We start from the raw sequence: 10,678 nt of genomic DNA, 5'->3' as shown, positions 1-10,678 counted from the left end.
TCTAGCAGGTGCTACAGTGCCCCCTTCAGGATGACTAAGCCCCTCCACGTCCTCCAACACAAACAACCTCCACTGGATGCATCTGTTACTTCCTCCACCACAGAAGTAATCCCTTCTTTTTTTATTCTTTGCTAAACAACTGTGGGAATCCCGAGGTATCACCGCCCGCGCGAAGCCATTACCAAATGGCAAACACACCCGACGGCTCCGCAAACAGCGGCCCGTGTCTTGGTGGCGTTGCAGAGCTAACAGACAGGAATCATTACGCCTTTCCGTCGGGACTGAGCCTCAGCATATTTGGCGTGCACACAAATACACGCAGGTGCTCACAAATACCGAAATTAAACCACATATGGTGCACAGGTAGGCGGAGGAAGAACGCATGCATGCGAGAATACAGGAAGTGAGTGCATGTCAGTGAGGATTACATATGCTAGGAGATAAAACCATGTTTTAAACAGAAGACGGGCAACGCTGGGCCTAAACTCTCCTTGGCTTCTACCTCAGGCCAAAAGGAGCCGCTTCGCTCCACAGCCCGACTAATGGCTCGACATTGCATATTCCAGCAGACACATTCTTACATTTACCAGCACCGTGACCTCGTCATAAAGCAGCACATTTCTACAGCGTTTTTTCCTTCACTCCCTAACGTCTGCAGCTATTGGATAATGACTGCATTGATCAGAGACGTCCCCAATGGGTCGCTCTGCTCCGTCAAGGCTGAGAGAGAGCAGGAGACAAGAGCGGGATGCCCTCTGTTGCTGCACACCTCATTGCATTAGCCAATCAAATATCCATCTTGGAAGTCGCCTTGATTCTCCATGCAGTCTATCAAAGAGTCATCTGCTGCCCTGCTTTTATTGCACGCCGTGTCTGCGTTACTTCCTTCTTTCAGCACAAGTCACACATTTCCGGACTGTGGATAATTTGTATATAGGGCGCATGAATGGAGGAATGAAATTTACGCAAAGTAGGATTCCTTATTTATAAATGGAATATATGTTTGTTGTTTGTTTCTAAATACAGGTTTTTAAACACTATTAGAGCCCTGTAAAGATGAGCTAACACCCCTATGGTCACCTTTACACTGATATTACCCAATAGAGTACACAGAATTAGATGTTAAGCCATCAACAGGTGGTAGCTCATTTTTAATCAAGTAAACTGGCAGCAGTTATAAGGTCAGCTTTAGATCAGATATTTGAAAAAAATATTTGAAATCCACTTATCGCATCCAGGTCCATGATAAACGAGGGTTTGCTGTAAATATATTTTTCATAATGCAGTGGGTTTCCTGTTAGGCGTCTTGTCATAGAGCTGCTTGCATGATTTCCGAGCGAGACCTGGCAACAAGCGTGGTAATAATATTGATGATATCAAAGCTCACAAGCATGCATTTTGGCACATTTTTGCCTCATTTTGCTGCCTTGACAGCAGCCTTCACGATAGCGCTGGTAATAAAGTAGCACATGGAGGATCTAGTTGATGGTCTTATCTCTTTCACACACACACACACACACACACACACACACACACACACACACACACACACAAATGAATAAGTGCAACACTTTAAAGTGTGACAGCTCTGGAGTTCCATTAAGAATTCTTCGGAATTTACAGTGAGCAAAGCAGCACAGAAACAAGGCAATCACTCACCTGAGCCACTATAAACAGCGTTTACACTCGCACATACATCCAAAGATGGATGCTCACACCCACAGAACATGCAGACACGCACATCCAGCTGATCGTGTTGAGGAGTGTGCGGGAGGACTTGTCATGAAAAAAGGTGACGCCTTGGTGCCAGGAGGCACCGAATCAGGGCTCAAACCACAAGTCAATCTGGAAGATACCTCACCTTTGAGAGACCAGGCACACACACACACTCCTTCATTACCATCCTCATAGCAGCACATGGAGAAGTCAAGGTGCTAAGGACTAGCTGATGACATTCTGAGATATTGGATGTTCTTTGGTTTCTCCTCGTCTCCGTGCCCCCGGAGGAGCAGGCGGGTCATTAAAAGTCAGGGCATACGACACATTGCCTGCAGGAGGTGTGTGAGGACCCCACTCTCCTGTCTCATCATCACATATGCATTTGTGACTCCCGGTACAAGGGTGCGAGGAGCGAAAAAAAAAAAAAAAGAGCCAGATGAAGGACTGAGAGGAGAAAGACAACAGTCGCGTGATGGGACAAGCATGTTTGATGGCAAATATACATGTCATGCCAGTCTCAAGCGAGTTACCCGACGCATGGGTGAATATTAAGATAGCCCCACGGGACACAGAAAAGGTGAGAAAGGACATTCGATGTGCTGGAAAAGCAGTTTTTTCCCCATTCATGTACTTCACTTCAACGCACACAGACACATAACGTCAATTTTACTGTCACCATTTTACTTTAATATAAAAAACACTGCCTTTAAAGTTGAGAGCACAAAAATAAATGGGGATGGCACTCAAGGAACAATGCTCATTAAAAATTGGTTGTCACGCGTAGGCAGGTAGCACAAAAATTGGCCCATTTGATCTTAGAGCTTAGCTATTTTATCACATTTGATTAAAGAGCAACAAGGATTCCTGCTTATGGGATAATGATGATTAGTCAAATTGTCAAGTTTAGTTAAAGTTGGGCCAGTAAAAATACATCCACCAGTCTGACCTATGAGTTCAGCAATCTCGAACACTTTGACTCGGAGATCCTGTCAAACCTGTCAAAAATTCATTTTTCCACTACTTCCTTGTACGGCATAATCAAGTGACCAAACAAAGCACCTTACAGTCATGGCCTAATGTTGTGAGAATGACACAAATATTAGTTTTCAGTCTGCTGCAACTTAATCCCCCCCCAAAAAACATTAAAAGTGAATTTCAGTCCTGCCACAAAAGGACCAGCTGAAGTCACGGCAGTGATTCTGAGTGTTGATGATGCCGTTATCTTGATTGAGTGAGAGTAACAGACTGGAAGCTTAAAGAGAAGAATGATGCTTGAAATCTTTGTTTTTCCTCTATTAATCATTGTTACCTGCAAGGAAACACGTGAAGTCATCAATGCTTGGCACAAAAAGGGCTTCACATGCAAGGATACCTATGCTAGTAAGTTTATACCTAAACCAACCATGAATCAGATTATTATCTTCGATAGTCGATAGAATTGTTTGAAAAATGATGAAATTGTGTGTTCAATGTCATTAAAAATCAATAGGTTTGGTCCAGGTAGGCACAGTCGCTCTATGACGACGCGTTGCCATGGCGTCGTCTCTTGCTGGTGCGATTACCCGAGTATGAAAGTAACACGGTGACGGGAGTGGCGCTAATTGTTAGTTTTTTGCCACATGAAGAGAGACGAGGAGGCATCGTTAGGCGAACGCTCTGGTAAAATGTCAGGGGAAGCGACGATGTCGCTGAAAGAAGCGTGTAAAATATCCACCGTATTTGCTTTGCTCTTCAGTTTGCCAGCAAAAAGGTCAATGTCACAATGTTCTTGTTTGTTGGGAACAGGAAGTTATAACGATGGTGCTCTTTTTAGCCTTAACTGCTGACACGGGGTGGCGGAACAAGGAACAATTGGAAAGCAAAAATAAAAGGATGCAGCGATATGTTGTAGGTTTTCTTTTTAAATTATATTTTGAATGTGCCACAGGCCAATACGAAACTAGCCGGGGGCTACACTTGGGACACCCTTGCTAGTCCCATAGGACAGAAATAGCAGGGGGTAGTGTGACACACGGGGGATGACGGGTGTGAAATTTCCACTCGGTTGCAGGTGAAGTCATTAAAAAGAAGGAGCGAAGGTGGGCGGGGGGTATGTGAAGAGGAGGGAAGTGAAGGAGCATGAAGAAGAATCAAGCCATATGCTCCACCAGTTGGTTGGTGGTCCAGCACACACACACACACACACACACACACAGTCCACTGAATGTGTGTGTGCGCAAAAGGTGTAGCAGATGTTTCACTCCTGCAACCGCCATCAAAGGTGGACACAGAAACATGGTGTGTCTGGCTAGAGGAGTCCATGCTGCACATGTTTACTCGGCCCGGGAATCCCAAATCCAAACATTACACAAGTCAGTGCAGTTTAGTGTGGTGGAACTGGGCCTAGAAGTACAACAGGAATGGCGAGCCACAAAGCCTTCTCTTGCCATACGTTGCAGCATGGATGGCCACAAAAATGGGCAAATTCCCATTCCATAATCTGGCACACAGTGTTCCCAGATGAGTGGAAGCTGTTCCGACTACACCTTGTCCTCCGGATGATATACTTTTAATGATATTCCAGAACAAAACAATGCCATCAGTAAGGTCTCACGAGACGATAAGCTTCCAATTATCTGTTCCAGTCCCGGAATGCATGCTTGAATCAAAAGATGGAACAGAACTTGGCTTAGAACTGGTACAGTGATGTCCAACAATCATCTCTGATCTCAATGAAAACAAACAGGGAGCAAGTCAATATTCTGATGATATCATCATCCAAGTAGAATAATAGGCCATGCCGAATACCTCCACTGGTTGTATCAGCATAGAAGCTCTCACCCTTAAGCACCTCCTCCGGTGGGTTGACCACCAAAAGAAAAGTCATGGCGGACAAAAACTAAGGTCTAAAGACCATTTCTACGCCATCTTGAAGCAATGCAACCATGTGACGGACCAACCATTCCTTTCCTGATGGATGGCACCATGTGACTAACTAAATTAAAAGGTCTAAAGACCATCTCTACGCCATCTTGAAGCAATGCAACGTTCCAGCAACCAAACTGGAATATGTTGCACCTCACAGAAGTGGCAGGATAAGTGTGCTCATGGCGTAGTTGTAAGCCGCATCCAATCAAAAGAGGTTCTCACCATCATCGGTGACAATACCAACAACAGAGAACGGGGTTTAAATTTTGTTGTTCTGTCTGTAGAAAGCTTTGTGCTTCAATGCCCAAAGATGTGGCCTAGGATTAGATCAGAGATGGCGAGCTAGTAGGCCCTCTGTCAGGTCCAACATGGATGTCCTCTGATTTACAAAGGGGAACAAAACGAGGAACCAAGTATCCATGTGACGATTCTCATTCATCCAGGTCATTGAATCAATCACAACTGGTCTGTTCCGGTTGTTGTAGAAAGCGTTTCGCCTCTCATCAGTTCATGCTCAAAGACTAATCCGGACTCTGACCTACACTATCTAATTTGACTGGTATATCTGAGCTGTCCTACCCAGTTTGATTGGTTGAAGAGTCCAGTTGCGATCCTGAGAACTTGCTGCAGGTGATACAACAATGCATTTTTAATGTTGCAATGCTACAATGTCAGAAACCGAACACAACAGCGGTGCAGTGCTTGCTGCTTTCAAATGCACATTCATGTTCCCTTGTTTGTAATTAATAGTATTTTGACAGTGCACCCAGCTGGTGTATATAAGCATCATGGGGGTAGCACATCTGCTGTGCTTCTCAGCTGCAGCCTGACCTCTCCGAGGGAAGCTTATACATACAAAAACATGCACAAAAGCACACACACAGTCTCACACAGGACAGCTGTGTGCAAGAGAAACTAACAGGCTGTGACCACGCTGTAATTATGAGCCGTTTTCTAATTATGAAGCACTTTGGTGGTTCTGCATGGACCACCAGAACTTTCAGTGTTGTTCTCTCATAGCCTGCAGGATAGGTGCAAATCATTAGGAGAGAGTTCATGGGTGATGATGGGAAGATGCATGAACTTTCCAGAAAGTGCGAAAAAAGAGGTACCCAAGCTGTCAGGGCAGAGGAAAGTGCCCGCGAGGTGCCTGTAAATCAGAATCATTACGCCGTTAACTTCTAATCTGTCTTCATCTTGTACCAAAGTATCAGCAAACAAGCGTAGAAAGTCCTACTCTGGAAATGAGGTGGAGCGTCCAACATCCTACGCCTGAATCCAAGGTTGAAGGCGCTCCTCTCCATGCCCCCGTTGCACCCTCTTGGATGTGTGTTGCAGGCGCCGCAATGAGAGGTGACTCGCAGCCGATTGTGATTTATGTGGTGGTGGGTTCGGGTGAGCGGGAGGGTAGAAGATGGATCCAAAGTGTGAGGGAAGGAGACAATCTGATTACAGCCTTATACCTCCTTTCATCTTCATCTTCAACACTCTTCCAACAACCACCATGCGCACACTCAGTTGTGTTGCCATGGGAACAGGAACCCTGGCATGAAGATGGACATCACCTAGTTGCATATAGTGTCGAACTTCACATCGTGGTTATGGATTTATTTGTTTTGGAGATGCTGAACATTACACTTTAGTTCACGCTGGCACAATTTAACATGTCAGAAAAGGAGTAGGAAGAAGCAGAGCTTATTTAATCTTACAATTGTTTGCTTTCTCTGTTCAAATGTTACCATTTTCTAGTAGGGAGAGAAGAGAATAGACAATGTGAAACAATGTAGATAAACTATAGCTTATGCAGTGGGTTGGGAGAAGCAAGAAAGAATGACAAAAAAAGTGTTTACAATCAAATAATAAATGCGCAAAAATTAAAGAACATAAATTCATACATATATGAATAATGGTTGTGTATTGTGCCAGATGGGTTCAGCCAACTAGAAAATGTCATGATACATATTACGGGGCTCGAAAAGGAGGGAAAAGTGGGAATGTCACACTAACGGGGGGGGCAGGTGGGCCTTTTTTAAACAATTTTTAAAAAGTGTTTGACATTTTTTTAACAAAACAATATTTGTTATAAAAGCCGGCGTAATAAATGTTGAGATTAAATACATATAGCTGTGAAAGTTAAAGAATGAGGTCGCTTTTAAATGTGAGACTACCTACATCCACCTTACAAAAATACAAAATGGTACGTTCCACCTGGTTGCACTAAGTTGCTAGTAAGTACATACAGTGCTACCACTCTACACAAACGTCACAACGTCGTCAAAGCTCACCTTTATGCTTCACATACATCACCAGCATTTGGGAACAAGGATGAGGCGACAGAAGAAGAGGGGAGTATACATGTCTATCTGTGGCAGCGTCGTAGAAAGTTTCACTTTTGCATCGCATAAAGCAAGTGGAGCGTTCAACGACCGTTGAATAAAGTGCGAGAAAGCAGTTTCAACCGAATGTATGCATTAAATTGTTTTTTTTTAGTGCCCACAATTGCCCAAAGCGCCCCTGTACATGTTCACAGTTGGATTACAATGTATGTGCAGTACGCACGCTGCTGCGCGTAGACTCAAAGAAGGCCAGTTAAGATTTAACCTAACGATGCTTGTCATTACATCCCTTTTTAATGTCAGGAGGAAGTAAAATGTGTATTGCGAATGAGGAATTGTAAAAAAAAAAATCACGTGTTATGACCACTTAATATGTTAATGTGTAAGAATTTGTGAATGTTCTATAAAATGCCTTTATTGTAATATGTGGCAGAAAAACAATAAAGAGCAACTTGAAAAATGCAAATGTGATGCTTGTGCCGGTTCTCTTGTTTTATGCTACAAGACTGCCCTCAGGTGGCAACATGGAGCAACGGCAATGCAGCCTTAATTTGCAATTTTAATCTTGCATTTTTCTTTGATCGTATATAATCTGTTTGAACATAATGTTTGTATTTTTAAAACATTTTATTTATTTGTTTTGAGGATTATTAAAAGGGATGAGGAGGCAAACCATGTATAATTCAACCATAAAAATGACTTTTAAGGGCCATAAAGGCCAAATAAATATATGAAAAATATATGAAAGATACTATTTAATTACAGCAATAACTGTAATACATACAAGATTTGTTTATGACACTCAGGAAAAGACAATGACAGACACAGAGGCCCGGTTTCACATACAGGGATTAAAACCTATTTGGAGACGACTGTGATTTCTGGTGTGCAAACTCCTACTTTTTTTCTTAAACTTTGAACCCTGCGGCTTGTGAGTCAGTGAGGAAACGGCAGCTCTTGCTTTAGCAGGAGCCAATCCGGAGCTATCAGTGCACTCACAACAAGCTTGTCAACCCATTGGAAATTGGAGGAGGTCACTTTCTATAACATAACAGTCTGACTCAGTGTCATCTTACAAAGAACATGCTAAAATCATCACACAGCAACTTAGCAGTCAAGCAAAAGCAAGTACCAATACAAGTTTACAATAAAAAAAAAGATAATCCCATAATGCATTACGTCCCAGCAAAGCATTCAACTGCAAAACTGCCTCTGTCCACCAGACGGAGCCCAGAGGGAGGCTGACATCAGTGCAGAGGCGCAACAACCAATAAAATGTTGCTGGGACAGAATGCATTATGGGAAGACATTTTAAAAATAGCTTTCCTTGTATCTTCAAGGCATCCATTGACATTTCAGTATGCAGCCCTTGGTGGAAAAGCTTTGGACACCCCTGATCTACAGTAAATATATGCAATTAAGTAAACAAGAGGAAAGTTAAAGTTAAATGCAGCAGTCCTAGACCAAACACAGCGCCTATGAGCCAACAGCAACGCACCCTTGCACTTTTATTGAAGCACACCCCATATATTTTCATTTATTACCTAATCAGCATGTCCTGCACCATTTGCGGGACGTAATGATTTCCAAGCAAGCCGACTTGCAAGAAGACGGATAACCTCAAGCCACTTTAGTTACTGATAGCTGGACATGGCTATTGATTAAAGATATCTTCCCTGTCTTGTGCAGCTTCCCAGGGAGCAGGGAGATGTGAAATAGCTTGAATAGCAGTAACATTAGCCAAGCAACATTGTCATCAAATGGAGCAACAGGTCAAGGCAAACAAAGCACTATACTGGTGGTAGAAGTTGTACAGGCGTATGTACTGATGCAGGTCTAAAAGGAAGGTCATGTAGGGGTGGTTGGTCACTTTATATGATGTCAAAATGCTCAGGTGATGGCCCACTTGAATCCCGTTTTGAAATTCCACAAAGCTAATAAGGTCCCTGGATAAATTTAGATAATAATGTACGAGGGAGTGGGTGGGGACATAAGTAACAATGTAGAACTCCCATTAATGCCGTCCATTATGTAAGGACAAGCACGCTGACTTAGAATTATTCTCTAATGAATGCAAATTAGCTTAATTAATGACCTCATTAACATAACTTCTTGTGTTCAATACATCACGCAGACACACGGGACATTAAGCAGCTCAAGTGGCTCCTCGTTTATTCTGGTTACGGCTAATCTATATTGCATATTTCTATCATCCCCGTGACATGTCGGCCTGTCACGGAGATAAGATATCTATGGCACATTATCCACCCTTGTGGTTAATCTTCACAGGCTAATGTTAGTGTTTCTAATATTAGGGACGGTGTGAAAATGACCAGCAGGGAAAGGATGGCTATGCTAATGGTTTTACCGATGGTTAAAGTCAGCTGACTTGTTGGTAAAATTATTACAATTTCAACATAAGTGATGGCCAACCAAAGTCTTTTCATGAGCACACACATACAAGAAAGAGAGGGCACTTCAACCCAACACACAGCGACTAAACTCATTTGGAAATACACATATTCAACATACACATCATTACTAGAAGGAACAATCATATCGTGTAATCATTAGAAACCATTAGAAGCAAGACTGGCATCCAGAAGATCATTAAAACGTGGACAAAAGTCGTCCTACCTGAGCATGGCTGGAAAGCGTCTGTCCACTTACTGACGTCATTGGGAACACCTGTGCAGGTTCAACAGCTGTGACAACATGGCCGCCTGCTTAAAAATGCTAAAAACAAAAAAATGCTACTTTGTGTTGAAATGTTCTACAATGTCTCCAACTGGAATACAATCTTAATTGATTTAATATAAATGATTATACTTCGTTGTTAGACCATTCAAATCTTTCCAAGATCTGACGGGTGTGCATTGCAGTTGAAAAAGGGCGGAGAAAACAACAACAGCAGTCATTTCAGCCATGAGGGTGTCAAATTGCTGTGAATACAAGGCTATTTCATCCGTCATCGCAAGTAAATCAAAGTGCAAATAAAGTGCAAGGCAACGCTCCACCTCCCACAACTCTGGGCAATACCATCTGCAGTTGAAGTGTTGATGCAAAAAGCTGCATTTTAAACTTCTAAATATGAAAACAAAAGTTGTGTGGTGCCTCAGAAGTTAGTATTCCATGTACAGTGACATAATGCAGCCGTTGTGTATATAGAACACCATATGAAAATCCAGGTTTTTACTACTGTTTCATTGATTTTTTTTATTATGTTGCGTTCAAAGTGCCACCAAAATGCGAAATGCCAACGCATAACACAAAGACTTGCTTTCTAACAATAGTACATGAATGCTTTAGATTTTGCCTGTATTGTTTTTCAATTATATACGATAATATATTATTAATATATTAATTTATATTATATATAAACATATGACCAAACTGTGGTGAATGATGTGTTTTCTGCTAAATTTTGTATTTTCCGAAACGCATCTGCGGGGTCGTCAATGCTGAATCCGGCACGTGCAAGGAGCCACTGTACATCCGCTCACGTGTAATATTGACCTCCAGTGGCATCATAGCGGTACTGCAGAGTTGAAGACAAACTTATTGTTACATGACATTAAGCTTGCTAACAGCCATTCATCCTATTAAATTTGACTTGATGTTCGAACAATACATTTTTAGTTTTATAAAGAGCTTGTTTCACAAAAAAGATGAAAATTATCTTTCAATTTACTTGAAAAAAAATATATTTTTTTGAC

The 10,678-nt window shown here is 42.2% G+C and overlaps 1 protein-coding gene across 2 annotated transcripts in view; it reads right to left on the bottom strand.

The window, feature by feature from the left end:
• tbc1d22a (TBC1 domain family, member 22a) overlaps positions 1–9,714 on the bottom strand; it is a 127,228-nt gene extending 117,514 nt beyond the window's left edge. For both annotated transcript variants that reach the window (XM_058078049.2, XM_058078048.2), the window contains exon 1: positions 9,600–9,714. The gene's annotated coding sequence lies outside the window, so the exon portion shown is untranslated. The remainder of the gene's footprint in view (positions 1–9,599) is intronic.
• Between the last annotated feature and the right edge of the window lie 964 nt (positions 9,715–10,678).

This window comes from Doryrhamphus excisus, linkage group LG2 (genome assembly GCF_037039965.1).
Source record: "Doryrhamphus excisus strain RoL-2023G ecotype Guam linkage group LG2, RoL_Dexc_Guam_v1.1, whole genome shotgun sequence".
Taxonomy (NCBI): Eukaryota; Metazoa; Chordata; class Actinopteri; order Syngnathiformes; family Syngnathidae; genus Doryrhamphus; species Doryrhamphus excisus.
Note: the sequence above shows the minus strand (reverse complement) of the source record. Positions and strands in the feature narration are given on the sequence as shown.